The sequence below is a fragment of the Microcebus murinus genome, chromosome 10, assembly GCF_040939455.1.
Source record: "Microcebus murinus isolate Inina chromosome 10, M.murinus_Inina_mat1.0, whole genome shotgun sequence".
Taxonomy (NCBI): domain Eukaryota; kingdom Metazoa; phylum Chordata; class Mammalia; order Primates; family Cheirogaleidae; genus Microcebus; species Microcebus murinus.
This window is the reverse complement of record NC_134113.1, coordinates 79531528-79552140: the sequence shown is the minus strand read 5'-3', so window position 1 is coordinate 79552140 and position 20613 is coordinate 79531528. Positions and strand designations below refer to the sequence as shown.

At 37.3% G+C, this 20613-nt stretch overlaps 1 protein-coding gene across 5 annotated transcripts in view; it reads right to left on the bottom strand.

Moving 5' to 3' along the window:
- SOX5 (SRY-box transcription factor 5) overlaps positions 1 to 20613 on the bottom strand; it is a 1016716-nt gene that overhangs the window by 828858 nt on the left and 167245 nt on the right. For all 5 annotated transcript variants that reach the window (XM_076007578.1, XM_076007575.1, XM_076007577.1 and 2 more), the window contains exon 3: positions 13701 to 13777. The gene's annotated coding sequence lies outside the window, so the exon portion shown is untranslated. The remainder of the gene's footprint in view (positions 1 to 13700; positions 13778 to 20613) is intronic.

The window sequence follows — 20613 nt, the reverse complement described above, 5'->3', positions numbered from 1 at the left end:
AGTCAGGAGATCTTAGGGGGCAGAAAAGGTCATACAAATTGTATAGAGTTGAACAAATTTGCACCCCAAAAGTTTGTGAAAGGTCCCTAGGTCACTCAGTGAGTAAACAATAATGTTAGAAATCAGCCAGTGCTGTACTGATAACTGGAAAGGTGCCCGTTCCAAGGCTTGGTTCTTAGCCTGGCTAATCACCCTATCACCTGGAGGGTAGGGGTTGGGGTGGGATGGGGGGTGCATCTTACACACGCACATGCTGGGTCCCCGTCCCTGGAGATGGTCTCCCAGAAAATCTGGCGTGGGGCCCAGGGCCATTTTAAATGCCTTCCAGGTGATCCCATGACTGGCCAGATTCAGGACTCACTATATTTACTACCCTGTGATACCGATTCCTTAGATCATTTTATAAGATTTTAAAATTGATATGTAAAAACAAATTGTTTTTATTTCCTCCTAATTAAATGCTTTCAACTTATAAGGCAACCAAAAGTGTTCACTATGAAAAGTATTCATCACTGGATTCAAATATTTTAAATTCACAGTTTGACGCAGAGGTGAATGCTAAGAGGCTCTTCTATTTCTGTGGAAAAATAACGTATGGCCATATAAACACTTCCCTTTTATAAAACAGAAATCCTTGGCTGTGCTAAGATTTTTCTACACCTTTTAAATAGTTCACCGCTCCTAAGAGTAAAATGTCTGAATGAGGCATTTCACTCTCAGCGTTTTTTTTTTTTTTTTTTTTGGAAAAAAGTAAGATGTGATTGGTCAAAATCAGGCCCAGTTTATTCTTTGTTGAGTTTAAAACACTCAAAAGGATAAAAAAAAAAGGGATATTTCATGTAGAAGAGTAAACATTTTTATTAAACAGCATTAATATCAGATTTTCTAAACACTAGCAACAAGATAGTAAACTTGGAAAACTGAGCGAAACTGGATACTACCAATATGACATGAAATAATCGACCTAGACTTCGGTGAAATAAGAATCGAAGAGATCAAAGTGAGGGGAAGCAATGATTAAGGACGTAAATGAAGGAAAGAAAAGGGGGCAGGGATTGTAGGTGGGGAACCTGCACCTCTGGCTTCAGCAGAGAGAGATGAACACAGTGAGTTCTTTTTGTCTGACTGACCACTGTGCCACAGAAACATGCAAATGCTTTCCTGGTTTCTTTCTTTGCAGATTCCATGGCACCTTTGTTTCTGTCTGTTCCCCCTCCTTCCTCTCTCTCTCTTTCTCTCTTGGTGGCCATTAACCACACTGACAGTTTGACAGGCTGAAATAAGGAAATAAAACACTTAAACATTGTTTCCTGATGTATGCATTCATCTTTTCTGCCAAACACAGATATTGAGGAGATACTTCACTCCTCCTGTCAGCTCACTAAATTACACTCCAGCTCGCAGGCGACACCACGCCCAGGCCTCTCAATCTCAGCGCACCTCGGTGCCTACCAGAACAATATGCAAGGACTTCATTCTCTTCGCTGAAGTCCTCCCTTTACCATTTTTAGCACTGAATTTTCTTAAGCTGCAAATTGGAACGTCTGTGTAATAGCTGATTATTTTCCCATTTAAAAAAAAAAAAAAACTGTTACGATTCAATTTTCTGTTTTAGAGTTTCTGAATGCTTTGACTTCGGCACTGGCAAATGAATACTAAACCATTCATTAAACGTTGTACTTTCTCATAGCCAATGAAGAAGTTTTGACTTTTCAAAACTAGATACTAACTCCCCTAATCATTAACTCTTTGGATAGATCTAGCGATAGAGAGAAAAGGTACCCCAGAGCATGCCAGACCACAAGTTAAAGATGCTTCTTCCATTCTGATTTGCATGTGGCAACTAAAATCAGACTTCTGGAGCACAAACTTTGAAGGTCTTACAAATCATAATTAACTTCTTCCACATAAGTTTTCTGTGGATTAAATTTTTTTTTGTTTTGAGACAGAGTCTCATTCTGTTGCCTGAGCTAGAGTGCTGTGGCATCAGCCTAGCTTGCAGCAACCTCAAATTCCCGAGCTCAAGCGATCCTTCTGCCTCAGCCTCCCAAGTAGCTGGGACTACAGGCACGCGCCACCATGCCCGGCTATATTTTTAGTTGACCAATTAATTTCTTTCTATTTTTTTGGTAGAGACGAGGTCTCACTCTTGCTCAGGTTGGTTTCAAACTCCTGACCTTGAGCGATCCTCCTGCCTCGGCCTCCCAGAGTGCTAGGATTACAGGCGTGAGCCACCGCGCCCCGCCTGCTGTGGATTAAATTTTGAGAGACTAGTGAGTGAGGGGGAACAAAGGAGGAGCAATGACTTTCACTTGGTTATTTACATTTCTCTGTCACCATTCACAGGAAGGAGAGATTTCAAAGTGAAATATTTAAGAATTTAAAACAAAAAGGACATGAAAAGCAAGTCTCTAGGACTTTTTCCTTGCTGCATGCCTTCAACAGCATTTATTTAGTGCCTACTCTGTGCAGTGCACAAGTGTATGTTCTGTGAAAAATCCTAAGAAGAATCCCACCTGTGTCCTGCCCGCCTCCTAAGAAGCTTATAGTCTAGAGCAGATGCCACAATCATAAGGAACTAGAATGCAAAGCAGAAGGGGTTTCCAAGTGGAAATGCTGATAAAATGCTATGGAAGTTTAAAGGAGCTAGGAATACTCCTTCCCCAACACCCACCATTGGGAATGTACCCTCCCCCACACACCTTGGCTAAAAGACCAAGCAAACTTCCTTGATTTTAACACATACATATCCCATTGTAATTGCTTTTTTTTTTTTTTTATGTTATGTACTTGCTCTGCCAGGCTGTAAAATCTGTGCTTTGTCTACTTTGTTCACTGGCATATTTTCAGGACTGACACTGTGTGCAGCTTGTAATGGGCACCCAACAATATTTGTTAAATGGATGAGTGAATTATCTTGTGATAACAAGAAGCGAATGAATCTGAATCCCCAGAGGATGGTTTTTCTGAGTTTCTTATTTATGTAATTACCTGTCTTGTTGAAGATCACCAAGAAAACAGATGGGAGATTTGTGTAAAAATGCTGGACACTTCAATAATTATAGATACTACATTTAATTAGCACAATTGCCAAAATAGAGCCATGACTGAACGACTATTTTTGTAAAGTGGAGGGTTTCCTTTTATGCACAAGAAGGCCTCTTTACAATCTGAGAATCATTAGTGATAACAAGATTAATCACAAAGGTGATGCACAGGAAAACTCTGAAGTGTTTTTTTTCTCCTCTTTGCTTTGTATCTTTCCCAAGGAATAATACTTTCTTAGCTATTTAAAAAAAAAAATGTCCTTTCACTGTCTTGCAAGAATGATAATCTAGTTATTGCTAATATAAATTATCAATAGAAGTGAAAGGTTACTGCAGTAAAGATTATAAAACAGTAAATGCAAGAATAGGTCATTAAACAAATCCACTTGAAGAACAGTTCAACCAGATGAGGTTAAATACCTTTACAATAAACTATTTGATATCCAAATTATTTTGCTTTATCAAACATTATCTAAAATAATACTAGCTACTATTTATTTATTTATTTTTTGGAGACAGAGTCTCACTCTTGTTGCCCCGGCTAGAGTGCCGTGGCATCAGCCTAGCTCACAGCAACCTCAAACTCCTGGGCTCAAGCAATCCTCCTGCCTTAGCCTCCCTAGTAGCTGGGAATACAGGCATGCGCCACCATGCCTGGCTAATTTTTTCTATATATTTTTAGTTGGCCAATTAATTTCTTTCTATTTATAGTAGAGACGGGGTCTTGCTCGTGCTCAGGCTGGTCTTGAACTCCTGAGCTCAAACAATCTGCCCGCCTCGGCCTCCCAGAGTGCTAGGATTACAGGCGTGAGCCACCACACCCGGCCATATTAATTAAACATTTATTTACAGGCGCTATGTATAGTATTACACAAATGTTTCTTCACTGAAGTCACAATTACCTTATTAAGGAGGTAATTCTTTAATAAGGAATTAACTTTCTCCTAATTAAGGAGAAATTTTTAATGTCTACTTCACAGATAAAGAAACTGGGGCCTGAAGGTTTACCCTGGAAGTTGAGGAATACAGCTTCCACTGCGGTTGAACCTCGAAAACATTGCCATTTCAAGTATTCCATTCTTGGCAATCATCCTATACACACTAAGTTTACTTTGGCTTAAAATTCTCAAATATTTCACAAAGAAATGCTTCTTAGTAATGGGCATAGCTGTAAATGGAACTCTTTCAAGCCAATAGAATGTGCAAAATACAAACTTCGTTACTTGATTTGAAAAATAGATCAATTATAACATTCCATTTGTTATCACAAGAAAAAAGTCTTAAGCAAGTGTCTGATTCAAAATACCATCTTGATTATGGGCAGGGGATTACACATGAGGTTATGGATGGGTTAAAGACCCTGACACTTGGGTCATGCTGGTGTTTGGTGAGTTAGGACACACACAGCAGGATAATTTTGACTAGTTTCTCCTACATGCATCTTGCTCTTGCTTTCTTCCATTGTTCTTTCATTTGTCTTGGTAATGTGTCACCTTTTAAAATGTTAAAAAGGAGCAGTTTTGGAAAATGGGCACAGAGGAAAAAAATTGCTCTTCTTTTTCCCCCTTCGCCATACTTTCAGTGAATTATGGAATTATCCTGACTCCAAACACTGCACTCTTTCTATTGCCACACATTTATTGCCTTCCAATAGTTTCTGCAGGTTGAGAGAAACTCAGCTTTTGTATGCTCTCACACCATTCTCTAAATTTAATTAATATATATTTGGTCAAGGGATAAAGAAGGATAAGATTTTTCGTCATCCTCAGCCTCTAAGACATCAAAATGATTTGACGCATACCCTACCCTTGACCAAAAAAGACATCTGAACAGCACTGAAACAAAAAAGCTGTTTCCTTTTACTACACTTACATCTCTCTCCAGTTCTAGTTCTCTTAAAAAGAGAAACTTCACTCATAATAACACAACGTTTTTAGTTTATAATATGGAAAATAAAGGTAGCAGGGAGAAAATGGAAAGGACTAGTGGAAATGTATAAAGACAAGAAAAGGAAGTTAGGGGGGAAAGATGGAGAGAAGGAAAAGAAGGGAATGCACACGCTGAAAAAAATAAGGGAAGGAAACAGAATCTTTTTGTTTTATCCATGCCCTTTGGTAAAGTTAAAGGTTTGCTTTAAGACAAAATTGCCTCTTCCAATACTCAATGATATTTTATTTCTGTGTGACTTCCTCCTCAAATAGGTTAATTACAGAGGCAATTAGCCTAGCTACACACAGGATGTCACTATTCCCTTATATAAATAGAACTAGCACACATGTTTCAGGCAGAGAAAAATATCTGTAAAGACCAAATATCAAAGTGTTATGAATTCTGTGCTGTGAGATGCTATTTTGCCCAGTTTGGGTTCAATTTCATTGTTGTCATCATCGTTATTTACCAAACAGGCTTTATGTTTCACCATTAGCATGGAAGTTCTTAACGTGAACTAGGAAAGTTTGCTCAAATTATAAAAAAAAAAAAAAAAATGTCCAAAAAGAAGAGGAAATCATGGCACTAGGTAATTGAATAGGAGTAAGTAAGGCCTTATTAGCAAGGCAAATAGATAGGAAAAAAATGGAGCTGGAACTGAAAAAAAGCTCATTTTATTAGTAGTTTCAACAAATGTTCTGACCTACGCTGCCTCCTAGGTTTTTGGCGCGGGTACTTTATTTTACATATTCAGAGTTTGGAAATTAGTGACTACCGTGGTTCTGAGAGCCGAGTGGTTTGTAGTGCAAGAGGTTTTAAAGTAAGCTTTTCTAAAAAGGGGGTAGCATGATCTAGTCTTGGCAATACGCATGGAATTCACAGGAAAAGGTGTTAAATCACTAATAACGGCATCCATTTTAGCCTGAAACCCCTAACTACTGATTATTGTTTGTACATTTATCCAAACCAAAATTATAAAAGTGCTCTTCAACAGAATAAATTGCTGTATCTAGTACTAAATACATATTCATAGAGGGCACTCTGTCCTTCTCGATGGTGGCCACCCAGGATGACAAAAATGAAAGATGCTGATGACACACTAAACATCTATGGTTCATTAGCTTGCTTGTTTGCTGTGGTTATAGTGAAAGAAAGGTCTCAGGTCATATCCTCGTATTAGCTAGCACATTTCTTTCTCTTCTAGGCCACAGTCTACTCAGTCTTGACCAGCTGTCTCAGAAAAGGTTTGCCAATGGTCACAACAGGGCCCGAGAGAGGGAGACGGTGGCCATAACCACAAATAACTCAAATTCTATTCCTGCAAAATGATGACCCCACTACATTCTTTTCACACACGAAGCACTGCACGCTGCTCATGAATCGACTGAGAAAAATGTGTGCTTCAGCCCTGGGCTTACTCTGCCTGGGTTTGAATTCTGGCTCCGCCTCTTACTAGCTGTTGGGCCGTGGCAAGTGACTCAATTTCTCTGTCTCAGTGTCCTCAGCTGGTAAATGGGTGAAATGATAGTACCTGTTTCACGGGGTATTTCAGGAGGCTTAAGTTATATCTTATAAGCAAAGCCCAGGAACAATACCTGACACAAAGAAAGTCTTCAGTAAATGATAGTTGCTGTAAGTATTTTGCAGTGAATAAACGGTGAAAGGACTGTTTCTGATTTTATCTGTGTGTATATAGATATATTTGTATATGTGTGTGTGTGTATCTTATATATATATATATAAATTTAAAGGTCTTGGCTTTAAATTTAACCTCCTATAAGAAAAAGCAAAATTTTAAGTGATGGTTAAAATCTACAGGGTACTGCAGTTTGCAAAGCTCTCTACTAGCACCATGTCTCTCTGGGATTTCAATCAAGGCTTACCTGAGGGTACGACAGCAACAAGGTAGAAATAGGCTTTCTTCTTCTACTCCAAGAGTCCAAAGCTACTGCTGATGACACAGGATGGGCAGGAAATGGAGTGATCTCCCTTCCAGAAGATGAACAGCGCCACTGAGAGCTTCTTAAATAACTGTTTTGTAAAAGAGCTTTGGCTTTACTGCTTCTATGTGACCTTTCTGCCCTGTTTCCTCTAGAGAGTTTGATAATGGGTGGGTAAGTCAACTATGCAGGCAAATCAGCTAGGCAAATAAGTGTTTTGACTATAGTGGCTACAAATATAGAGATATGTGCATATGTATATTCTTTCCCATGCATGCACCAGGATAGCTCCAGAAAGCATGACAATTAAAAGTATATTACAGAAATCATAAGCAGCACATGTGGATATTTGCTTCCGTGAAACAGCCAAAAAAAAAAAAAATAATAATAATGTTATTACAAGTCACACACATGGAGTGCTTTCAGTCCCATAATCTTTTCACTTGGGGATTTCCTGCTAAGATTTAGTCCTTTCGTGTAAGACAGGAACCTCTAGGTTTTAAAATTACTAATCTTGCATTTTCAGCCACTGTTACAGCTGATTTGGATTGACTTCACGGGTAACCAGATCAATTGTGTAGACATTAATACTTAAGAGGGCGTGGGGAAAGAGAATCAACTGGAACATTTAGCCTATAAAATGGACTATAAAATCACTATCAGAATAGAAACTATAAACACAATGGAATTCTTCACAGCCCAGTTCTTCTTTACACAAATTAGTGCACGGTACACTTCAAATCAGCCCTGATGCTAGGACTGGGTGATCAGGTAAGTAGTTGACACCAGGATTAGAAAGAAATTGCCATTAACCTGGCTGGTCATTTAGACGGGTGATACTCTTTCACCTCTCACTCAACGCGTTAGATGAGTTTGGTATTTAACAATTACTTGGCTCTACAATGACCAATCATTCAGAGGTTTTTCTCTCAAATTCTTTAGGATCTCAGAAAGAAAATCACAGTAAGCTAAGACCATGGTAGAAAATGAGGGCCATTAGGATAACAGCATTGTACATGTAATAACATGTCTTGATCCACCAGTAGAATTAAGGGATTTCTAAAACGCCATTCTTCAAACAACTTCATTCACAGAAATGCAAAAAAAAAAAAAAAAAAAAAAGTAATCAAATAGTATTATGTCTATTACACACTAAATAAAAATATATCAAATATTTATTGATATTAAAATATATTTATAATTACTGAGCCAGTATTCCTTTTATCCTTAATTCACGTTACTTAATAAAAAATTTACCTGTGAAGTGGTCAATTTCAAAATCGAACAAAATTTTGATGAATTGGTTTTACTAATGCTTTTCTCTTGTTTTCTCTGCGTTTCCCCCTTTCTCACTTAACTCTTGACTTTACTGGGCAAAAAATAATAATGTAGATTCATTTTTTTTTGCTACATATAGTTTCAGTTTCCCTTCTCACACTCTCTCCTTTCTGCCATCGCCCCTGGAACACAGCCAGAAGCCATGCTGGAGAGGTGCCAGTGTGTCCCGTTCTTTTGCAATTTGAGTGCCTCTGTATACATCTCAGTTAGGCTTACCTAAGTCGCCATTTACAAATACTAAGCAGAAAGAGCAGGTTGAAATAGTCAGCATTTATAAGCCAACTGGGTTACATGATACAAAATATATAGCCAACTGTAGAATTTATAGCAATAACATTTATGTATCGTGTTACTCCTAGGACAATCCAATTTATAAAGTGCCTGTTGTGTATACATAAGGAATAATCATAAATCATTTACATTAAACAGTGTCAACTGGCAAAACACAACTTTCCCCCTAAATTCTGCACACTGAGATTAATGAGGTTTTTGAAAGGAAGCACACTAAAAAAAAAAAAAAAAAATCAACTCTGATTCATCCTAGGTGAATAACATACCCATATATAGGAGCAGGTGTCTGGTGTATGATTTAGAATACCTATGGAACATCTCTGGAAAGTATTAACTTTCTCTGAAGTAGAAGAGATGTCCATGAAGTGAGCTGGGAATGTGGCAAGAACCCAAATCTGTCACCAACCTCAAGCTTTTTTTTTTTTTTTATTTCCTGCTCAGAAAGAATGGATTTAAAACAAACAAACAGAAACCCTTCAGGCCCTATTGGAACGATTGTCTGACATGTTTTCATCTCCAGGCACTTTTAGAAAACCTGGGAAAGATTATTTAGATTATCTGTTTTGTCTCTGTGACTCCCAGTTAGAGAAAATTCCCAGTGACCAAAGCTATCAAGAGTCCTAAAGTGAAACTCAAATATGTATGTGGATTTTCTCTCTCGCTGTTCACTCCTCAGCTCATGTCCTGTTTGCAGAGGCATATGTCTTTAGAAGTCTATGCTTTGGGGTCCTGGATTTAAACTCATTCTTCTCCCTAAAAAGCCTTTCAAATTTATAATAGGGAATGTTTTCACAATTCACATCTGTAAAAGAATTTAATCTTATGTGAAACTCACACCTACACAGCTGAACTGGACATAGCATAAGAAAAACATTATTTGGACTTCTCTTACAGTTTTTTGGTCCTCTATCTTATTTATGCTTTTAGAAAGGATGACAGATATGACATATTTGTCCTGCCTTAACCCACAGCCTTAAAAATATCCACTGATTTGTTTTAGCCAAAGTTGAAGAATAACAAAATTTTTCTTATACATTAAGAATAAATTTGTCCTTTATTCTTTATGTAAGTGAGAAATTCACTTCTCCTCCAAACTCTATTGATGACTGATATTACTACAGAGAGAAGCACTTCCCTATCTCAGTTAAAATTAAATTTGAATTTGTAATACAGAATAAAGAATGTATAGCAAGAAAATCTGTAAGCTAGTGTTCAGGGAAGGAACTACCTGTTATTTCCTAGTCACAGACAACTGACAGTGTGTAAAGACAGGTTGTAATCTAGAAAGCAAAGCAAAACAAAAACCACGCACACACACAGTGAGAAGAGATCCACAAACCTCTCAACTGAAGTAAGAACTGGTGGTAAACAGAGGTTTTGGGGAAGATGTTTTTTTTGTTTCTGTTTTTGTTTTTTTAAATAACATGTTAATCTGAATAGTCAGATACACTATGGCCTTTGTAGAAATATTTTGAAAACTGGTCGTTGCCCAAAATAGCTATATTTCAGAGGCATTAATTGGTAGGAGAAAAAATGATGTACTTCTTCACAACTGGGGGTATTAAACTTAACAAGGAGCAGTAACAACTCACTCCCTTTTAGTCATAAATGGAAGATTTTGGTTAAAAAGCTTATCCATTCATGAGGAATAGTGCTAACTTCAGAGAGTTTTTATTTGTACAAAGAGACAAAAAGTGACACAGTGTTCCCTTTTTTCATTTAACATGTTTATTCTTTTAAAAAATCTGGTAAGCATGGAATTCTTTCCCATTTTTGATATTTTGATTCACTTAAAAAGAAAAACTCCTGTTGTGCTCAGTGAAGCAACTTAAAACCCCAGACTAACTCCTTCTTGCCAATAAACTGAGGAACCTATGTAAAAATAAAGCATAATTATGACTTCCATCTCAGTGATTGCCTACTCTAGTCCTCACCTTGTTAAAAAGTTATTTGCTTCCCAATATCAATGAAAAATAATCCCTAGGTAGGCATTTTATAAGTATCCACATTTTCCTATGATTGACCCGAACCTTCTACCATTTCTCTCTAAACTTCTCAATTAAAAATAATTATTGAGAAAATAACTGACTTCGCCAACATGTTCCAAAATAAAATATGGCTACAAAGACAAAAAAAATCAGCAAATCAACAGGCAATGTGGTCCAATTATCAAAAATGATTTCCTTTACAAATTACTTTCATAGACCTAATTAATACTTTTTTAACTGAACTAAATTGAAGGGATTTAGGATGCATACAGACATAAGCTCCCATAGCAATAAAAGTTGTTGAACCAACATTAGAAACCTTCTTTTTTTAAAACATAGGTCTTCTTAGAAAGTCCTTACCTTGAATAAAATATTTTGCCTCTTTTTCTTATACAAATAATACTAAAGAAAGCTCCACCTCAGGCTGAACCGTCCATTTCCACTTTAGCTAACAAAACGATGTAACTTCTTTCTACTCCTAATTTGATATCATCATTTAAACTATTAGTTATATGTTATACTCATTTGGTCTCTTTATGCAAGAAATATTCCTAGTAAGAACTCATTGTCCTAGATTGTGATGGATATCAATGCTGGTTTTTGTTTGTTCCAGAAGGCATTGATTCAATGCCACTTTTGTAGTTTTCTAACCTGGAATCCAATAGGAAATGCACAAGCGTCTAGAATTACGGACAAAACTTCACAAATATGTACCCATTGTGATTTTTCAGGGCAGCAAACCATTCTTTTTTTGCCATGTAGCATCCATGCAATTAAAAGTACCCCATTTCCCTCTGGGATACAAATCCAACACCTACTCCATGGAAAATTTAAAAACCGATTCTACCCTCTGCTCCAAGAGAAGCACACAGGATAAGTCCATCATGTAATGAGAGCAAGTTAGTTCAAAGAGAATTTCAATAGGGCTTCTGGGAAAGAGGCCCTCTCTTTTTCAGCTTGACTGAGAGAAAGTTCCAGTGGAAGCAATGCTCCTGCCACCATCTTGCTACCAAATGAAGCCAGAGACTGAAGCCATCATATTAGTGGAAGCTGAGAGATGGAGAGAAATTGAGTCCTGTTTACATTTTTTGGAATCCAGATATTAGCTCTGTGCCCAGATTTTTCATATGTTAATAAGGTACATGCACACACATACATACCATCCTTCTCCACAACATTTACATTGCTGGACTCCTTCTTCAGCTTAACTATTACTGGCTTTCTCTGACCCTTCCTATCTAATATAAATTCTCCTATCTGTACTCTTGACTGCAGAGTCCATTCTACCTGTTTTTAATCTTACTCCATATTGTCAAAATCATATGCCATGTGCTATTTATTAATTTAGTACGTAGGAATTTTGTCAGTTTTCCAGTCGTTTTTTCATCAAAGCTTACACAAGGCAGGATTATTTTCTCATTGAGAGAAAGAGAAAGACAGAGAAACAAAGGGAAGAAGGGAGATAGGGAGTGAAAAAGGAAAAAAGGGAGGAAGAAAAATAGATTTTAAAAACTGAGTATTCAAAGAGAAAAGTCATATAATAAGTTTCATTTAATGGTGAAATAAATTGAAGTTTTGTTTAGACACACACAAGAAAATATATTTTGGTTAAACAAGTATCTTTAGCATAGATTAGTAGGAAAGGATTTTTATGCATTCTGATCTCAATTCCAAGTAGACTTAACTGACATAATTATGGGGCCCCTAAAAGTAACTGCTGGGGCTTAGAAGCACTTGCCACTTCCTTTGAACTGGCTCTATAAATGCCAAGTGTGAGTATTTTAAATTAAATGAATAGATTAATAAACATCTTTGGAATATCTATCATTACGGCTGATTTATGTTCTGTTGCCAGCAGTAATTCAAAGAAATGCCACGCTATTCAAAAAATACTGCATGTTGTTCTCAACACTTTGCCAATGTTATGACACCATGTAAGTATGACAATATCTATATTCTTTTGCAGTACTAACCATACACAAAAGCCAATAGATATTCTGCTCATATTTATAACTCTGATGAATGGCCTTTCATTTGTAAATTTATAGTGTATCCATAATTTCTTTAGGGAACCAAGACGTTCATTCAAAAAATTGCCACAACATTTATCTAAGCAAAGATGATGGATATGGTTTATGTAATAAATGCTTTAAAAAATTAAAATCATATTGCCAAAAGAGGCATGTTCTTTCCTGGTTTGAGTTTTAAAACATTTTTAAATGATCAGAACTGCACTCTCAGCAGTTATGATGATTAATCTTGGTAGCATATTAATACACTAAGTAAATATGCCCAAATACATTATTGTTAGGGTTATGTACCATCTTCATGAACTACTGGATGTTAGGTTCAACTTAAATTTCTTATTTTATTATTTAATTCTATCCCCCCATATAAAGCTATAAAATATAGAATGTATCATTGGAATAAAATATTCCTTGTTTATAATGATAGTATTTACTATATTTAGTGCTTCAGGACTACTCCCAGCATACTGTATGGTTTACTGTTAAGCATAAACTATTATATTTTTCTTTTTCTTCCTAGACCTCAAAATGCTAAAATAAACTGTTATAATTTTATCATGACTAAAAATACATATTTTGGCAAAAATCAGCATTAACTAAGCAAGGGTACCTACTTTATCACATGTAGACTTTGCTCATTTGGAGAAATTGATGAAGTAGAAGATGATGAAAGATAGCAATTATCACGAAAGTGACCAACAAAAAGCAGAATAGTCAATGTTATATAGGTGAAGAAGAAATGTACATTGCTATGTATGATGTGTTTTGGTGGCATTCCTATGCTGCTATCATTTGCCTTCAAATACACACAAGTGTAGGAAATACCTACAAGTGTAAGAAAGACATACAAGTCTTAGTGGGATTTTTTATAAGTAGTTTTCCTATTTAAAAATCCATCCTATTTCTATGGAATCTACAAAAATTGAAGCTGAAAGAGTTTAATTCATTGATTTGATTACAAGAAAAACAATCTCCAAATTATCAACTTTCTTTAGCATTAGCGTATCCAGTAAAAAAAAAAAAAAAAAAAAAGATTCTTCCAAATGCTTGTAAAATTTGCATGCAAAACATTTCTTACATATTCAGCTATGTTTTGTTTAACAAACATATTAAAAATAATAAAATAAACATTTTACATACCCCAGTGGATTGCTAACTCCTTGTGGGCAGGAACTTATTTTCCATCATCTTTGGGTTACCAATGGCCAGCACAGCACCTGGGATATAACACACATCCCGTAAGTGGGTTTGAATTAATGAAATGATACAGTGTTGATTGGAATCCATTCGGAAGATATGAATTGAATAAAATAACCATTCTCTATATCAACCTCCTTCCTCTGTATCATTATTATACATATAATTTATATACATTATAATGGATACGTTATTACATTATATTAGATGAGTAGTGCACTTTCTTAAAAATTTAAATGACAACTTTATTCTGAAAACTCAATTCTCAGGAATAATTGCTTCTAAATGCTTATTCCATTGCACATTATTATACTCTTATTTTGGAGGAAGCAACCCAGTGAAGTGTTTGAGATCACGTCCTTTGGAGGTCTCATTCCAGGTTCTGCCATTTACTATTCACATGGTCTTGGATAAATTACTCAATTCTGCTAAATCCAGCAATCTGTAAAATAAGTACAATTATAGATCTTTCTAATAATGTTGTTCAAAGGACTAAGGGAGACAAAGCTTAGCATACTGCCTGACACAGAGTATACTGTCTTCCTCTTTCTCTCCCTCCCCATCACCATAGTGAAGAATTAAACTTGACCAAAGAGAGAGAGGCATTTGCCTTTGGCTACCAGAAGGTAATCTCCTGGAACTCAAAATGTCATGGGAATATCTTTGTTTGCCTGAAGGCTTTGGCCATTGAACAATCTAACAATGTGATTTATGATGGGTGGTTGGAGCCATGCAATATCGGTTTTGCCTCTAAAAGGGAGTAGAAACTAATGGTATCAGCCCAACATCAACATTCAAAAGGGGCTAGAGACTAAAAGTCAGCCATGTGGACAGCATATGGTCAAGTCCCAATAAAAACTCTGCCACCAAAGGCTCAGGTGATCTTTCCTGGTTGGCAATGCTCTGTGCATATTTTCACATACCAGTGCCAGGACAGTAAGGTGTCCTGACTCCATGGTGAGAGGACAATAGAAGTTCCACCTTAGATAATTCCCCAGACTCTACTTTAAGTATTTCTTCCCTTCAATGATTTTAAACTGCATCCTTTGTCTGTAATAAATTGTAACTGTGAGTATAACAGCTTTCAATGGGTTCTGGGAGTCTTTCAAGCAAATTGTCAAACCAGAGAACGATTTTAGGAACCCCTTGAACTTGAAATCGGTGTCAAAAGTGAGGGTAGACTTGTGTGCAGAACTGGTTCTCTATAACTTTGACACCGACTAACTGTATGGTTAGTCAAACTCTCCGACCTTCCTTTAAATCCAGAAAGTCCAAAAGACTTTGAAAGATAACTTACTTTACCACTCAAGTGAACTTAACAAAGACCTCACTGTTAAAACTCACTTTGACTTGTTAGTATTTTTGTATACATTATATGCTACTTGTTAGTATTTTTGTATACATTATATGCTGTTGTTTATTTCTTCTTATACAAACTAAAAGCTACCCCTTCTCCTCATTCCCAATAGTAGATATGAAAATGGTTCTGGGGTTTGGATTTTTTTTTTTTTTTGGTAATGTAAACAGTAGTAATATTTAGAAGTGAATAAATCACACACATGTAAATTTCTAAAGATTATTTATAATAGATCTGTCAAAGTCAGATGTAAGAAAACAAACTCATTAAAAGATGTACTGGTTTTCAAGCAAAATATTAATTAAATCATATATTTCATGTGTTCCTCCTGAGTGCTTTGGTTTCACTATGCAAGAGACTGTTTGCAACCTTATTTTTAAAAGTTTTTTTTTTTTTTTTTTTTTTTTTTTTTGAGACAGAGTCTCGCTTTCTTGCCTAGGCTAGAGTGAGTGCCGTGGCGTCAGCCTAGCTCACAGCAACCTCAAACTCCTGGGCTCAAGTGATCCTCCTGCCTCAGCCTCCCGAGTAGCTGGGACTACAGGCACAAGCCACCATGCCCGGCTGATTTATATATATATATATATATATTAGTTGGCCAATTAATTTCTTTCTATTTTTATGGTAGAGACGGGGTCTCGCTCAGGTTGGTTTTGAACTCCTGACCTTGAGCAATCCGCCCGCCTGGGCCTCCCAGAGTGCTAGGATTACAGGCGTGAGCCACCGCACCCGGCCAAAAGTTTTTTTACAAATAATAATTTGATAGGCAGAATAGTAAGACAGTCCCCAAGATCCCCCCCAACTGGTGAATATGTTCTGCATAATCCCTAGGAATGTGATTATAATATATATGTGTGTGTATACATATAATTAAAAATATATATATAGCACATAAACTTTAAGACAGATTATTTGGGTGGACCTAACCTAATCACATATCTTCTAAATCTTAGTCTAGAAGTCTACAACAAAGGAAGATGGAAACCGGAAGCATGAAAAGGATTTAACAAATCAATTGATGTCTTCAGGATAGAAAAGGCCACATGGCAAGGAATATAGATGGCCTCTTTGAGCTATGGGCAACCTCTAGCTGACAGCCAGCAAGGAAACAAGGACCTAAGTACTACTACCCCCAAGTGCCAAATTCTGCCAACAAGAGAATGACTTTGGAAGCAGATTTTTCCCCAGAGCTACAGACAAGAACTCACGTTGGCCAAATCTGATTTCAGTCTCGTGATATCCTGAGCAGAAAACCTTACCAGGCCATGCTTGGACTCCTGATCTTCAAAACTGTGAACTAATAAATGGGCATAGTTTTAAGCCACTAAGTTTGTAATAATTTGTTGCACAGGAACACAGGATTCTGTAAGCCTTTTTTTTTTTTTTTTTTTTTTGGCTTTTCTTCAGTTTTTCACTCTGAAAACAAGAATCAGTTATGGGCCATGTGTCTTTCACCATATAAGCCCCAGATTACTATTCTCAATACTGACGATTCATGGACCCACTATGAATTACAAATACAAAACGAGGTACTAGGCTGTATTCATTGCCTATACAATAGGTCATTAGAAAAAGTCAACTGTCCGTCTCTTAGAAAGCATTGAGAAGGCAGCTCTTAAATATGCAGTGAATTACTTCCAAATCTTCTTAGGCCTTTTTAAAGGGTGAAAGTAGGCAATGATTGTTCCTTCTTGAAACAAACTTTTAAAACTATCATGTGTTCAGTGCAGAGTACACAGAACCTCTAACTATTTGGAGTAAGTTTGGTGGTCATTTAAAAGGAATCTCTTGCTAGAGGTTTTGTAGAATATCTTCAGAATATGTTATTACAGTTGTTCTTTATCTCATTCCCTTTTTATTCACTTACTACAATGGTACATATTTTTTTTTCTAAAACACAAATCTTATCTAGTGCCCTGCTCAAAATGGCAAATTTCAATGGCCTTTGAGATAAAGTCATTCATTCATTGATGTACTATTTAAGTGTGTACGATATGCTAAGGTGACAGAGATAAAATGGTGGCTAAGATAGACAAGGTCCTGCCCCTCGCTGAGTTTTGCTCTTCCAAAAATATACTTCCCATCTTGTTCAATTGGAAGACCATGATTAATCTGTAAGCTAACTCAGGCTTCACTCCTCTGGGAAGCCCTCTGACCCTCCCAGGAAAAATGGGGTGTCCCATTTCTACGCTTCCATAAAACACTGTATCTAATCATATAATAAAATTTGTCATATTGTATTAAAATTGCATGGGATTGCATGACTGCATCTTCCAAAAACAGAAAATAGGGAGAGAATTCCAGAAGCACGTGCACCCTAAATTTCTAAAGTCAACAAATGGTTATGAATGGGTAGGTCCTTTGGGACAAGCTAAACCTGGACCTAATCCTCCCCATAGGGTAGGATATAGAGGATACATACATAGTGAAAGGAGAGAGTATTCTAAGTTGGGAGTAGGAATTAGGCTGGGAGATAAAGATTTGCAGTCCATGAAATAACCTGTGGTACCCAACACATTTTAGGTATGCTGTGACAAGAATTCCTCATAGTCCCTATGCCCACTATCCTAATCATGAGCTCCTGGTGGTCTGGCCCAGAGTAGACACTCCAGGGAACCAGCCATACAGGAACTCTCAGAGACACTGGAGCGGTAGCTAGATTCTCTACCTAAAATCAAACACATATTTTCATCCTCTGCTTAGAATATTTAGTACATCCTTCCATGCTTGTGGGGGAGGGGCAATAAAATGGAATATTTATATTCAAATAAATAATAGCTACGTGCTAATTTTTAAATACAAGAAACAAGAACGTTAACAAATTAAAAGTCAAAGTGAGAACAATATTGCATTCTCATATATGTGACCATTCCTTGGTATTTTAAAATAATTTTCCAAGGTGTCAAAGAAATACTTAAATTGAGTATTATTACTTAACAACTTATCAGTCTATTGTAGAAAATAGACTGATATAAATGTAAACCAAAGTATGTGCTACTTGGAATGAATTTACTACTAAATACAAAGGGAATGAAATGTTATAATCATTCCGAACTTTACATGGAAAACTGAGATTTACCATAAAAATGACACCCAAATTTCAATTTTCCTATTTTTAATTCTGATAGTTTGGTGATGTGATTCATGAAAATTTGGTGAATTTGAGTAAGATATTTTTCTTTTTATTAAACATTTGCAGGGTATAACAAACAACTGGATTGAATCTGCATTTGTATCACCACGATGAATAGATTATTTATTTATTTATTTGTGAGACAGGGTCTCTTTGTGTTGCCCAGGCTGCCCATGAACTCCTGATCTCAAGAGATTCTCCCACTTCAGCCAGAGTAGCTGGGATTATAGGTTCATGCCTTATTTTATTTTTTTTATTAATATTATTTTTGATTGACAAATCATACTCATATTATATTTATGAAGTAGAATGTGATGTTTTGATATATAGAGATAGATTATTAAAGCATGACTATATGAGTATTAAAATTATTTACTTTTTAAAATTAAGATGTTTGCTACCTGTAACAGGTGCATTACTCTCTGAAATATCTTCAAATGCATTTCCATATCCTATAATTCTCATTCTTACTGTCCCCCATCCCTGGATTGATGGCCTTTCTCCTATCAGGAGGAAGCCGGCTACTATGTAAACAAAGGTTGGCCTCTAGTCAGCTTTGAGTTTCAGAGCTAACCTTTGAAATTTTTAGTGAGACAACAATCTTCAATGACAGAATCTGAGAGTAAAAAGCAGTGAAGATTTCCACTGCCCTTCACAAAACAAAAGCAAATTGTGGATATTAAACAGAGCTGGTGGGGAAACTCCCACACACCGAGGGAGGAAGAGGAGAGAATTTGGGGCAAAGACAGAGGCAGAAGTAAGGTGAAGAGCTTGCAGGTAGGGTCCCGGCTTGTTCCAGGTCTTGATATTTAGCCTCCGAGAGGGTAGGCAGAAGTATATCAGCTGGATAAAAGCAAGCCAGGCTTGGCCCTGTGGCCTCACTCCTCTTTCCTGGACATCACTGGGTTTGGGGGTGGCACAGGGAATCCCTGCCTTTCACCTCATATCCATGTAGCTTGGCGAAGGAGAAATGAAAAAAATCACTGGTGAAGGGTAAACATCTGACGGATTGAGTTCAGATTGGTTATTTATTCCTCACAGGTGGCATGCATGTGCAGCGATTGTGAAATTCCTATGCTCTGCTCCACCCTCTCCACCTCCACAAACACAAACACGTGCACAACACAGAGCAAGGCTGGGAAAGCCCCGGGATGGGGAAAAGAGAAGGACTTCAAGTCCAAAGGCAATGGCAGTCACAGCAGCTGCACCAGCTCAAAGTCCAGGCGGGGCCACTTATATCAGCAGCCGATTCAAAAAGGACAGAGGGCCCCGGGTAGAGACAAGACCAGGGGGCAGAAGCCAGGAAGGATACAGAGGTCAGCGCAAGGACCAGCACGCACACTGTCCGTGCCAGCCGCGGTCATGTCATACAGACTCCCCAGAGATGGTTTCTTTAGCTGGGACAGGGGCAGGGCTGGCACCGGCGAAGTTTGGAAGCAGCCAGGTTGGGACATAATGTTAAGGAGGCGGCACTCTCAGGATCCTGCAGGTGCAGGCTGACACCTGAGAGTGGCACTTCAGATATTCTGAATCTTAGGCCCCTCGCTCACCCCACCCTAGTCCTGGGAACCAGACAGGGAAATGGAGAAACTAACAAACCGAACAAAACAATTTGCTATTTTGTATTCATGTTTTACTCCCTTTCAACCTGCCCAGCAAGGCAGGAGCTCAGGAGCCAGCGTAGATCATGGAAACAGCTCTATTTTCCTTGTATATCAGAGTGAAAGTGTATGAATTTGGATCCCTTTAGATGTGTCTCAAAAATGATTACAATATGTTAGCAGACATTTCCCTATTTAAATTATTCTGACCATTGTGAAAAAAAATCTTTTTTTTTTCTTTCTACGTTTTCTACCAGGTCCCTTTCTTCCCATGCTATTGAAAATTACATGTTACCCCACTCACCATACAAAAGGAACCGAGAACATCAATTTCCTAAGAGTCTGTAAGAAAGATGACCACTTGTCCTTCTCTGCCAGCCTAAAGTATATTTCCTAGCATTCTCTTGTGAAGTCTGCCGAAAAGATAAATGATCTGAAATCTCAAATTGCAATAAATCTGAGATACTGTGGCAACTTGCCTAATTTAAACCTTAAAATGTGCATTGTGGTTCTTTTTTCCGAATTCCAAGAACCTCCGCATTTTTCTGTCTAACAAAGGAGGAAGCAGTGTTCCTATGGAGGTAGGAGTGTTACATTGCAAACTGCCGTTGGGATCTGTTGGTCCTATCTCTGCGTGCTACCAAGCTAGCTGGGTGTCCTTGGAGAAGTCACTTGATCTTTCAGGGTATTACGTTCAGCACATTAAAGGGCTGGCCTACACAATTTCTAAAGTTCCATCCTGCTGTAATATTTCTCCCTTAAGTAGAT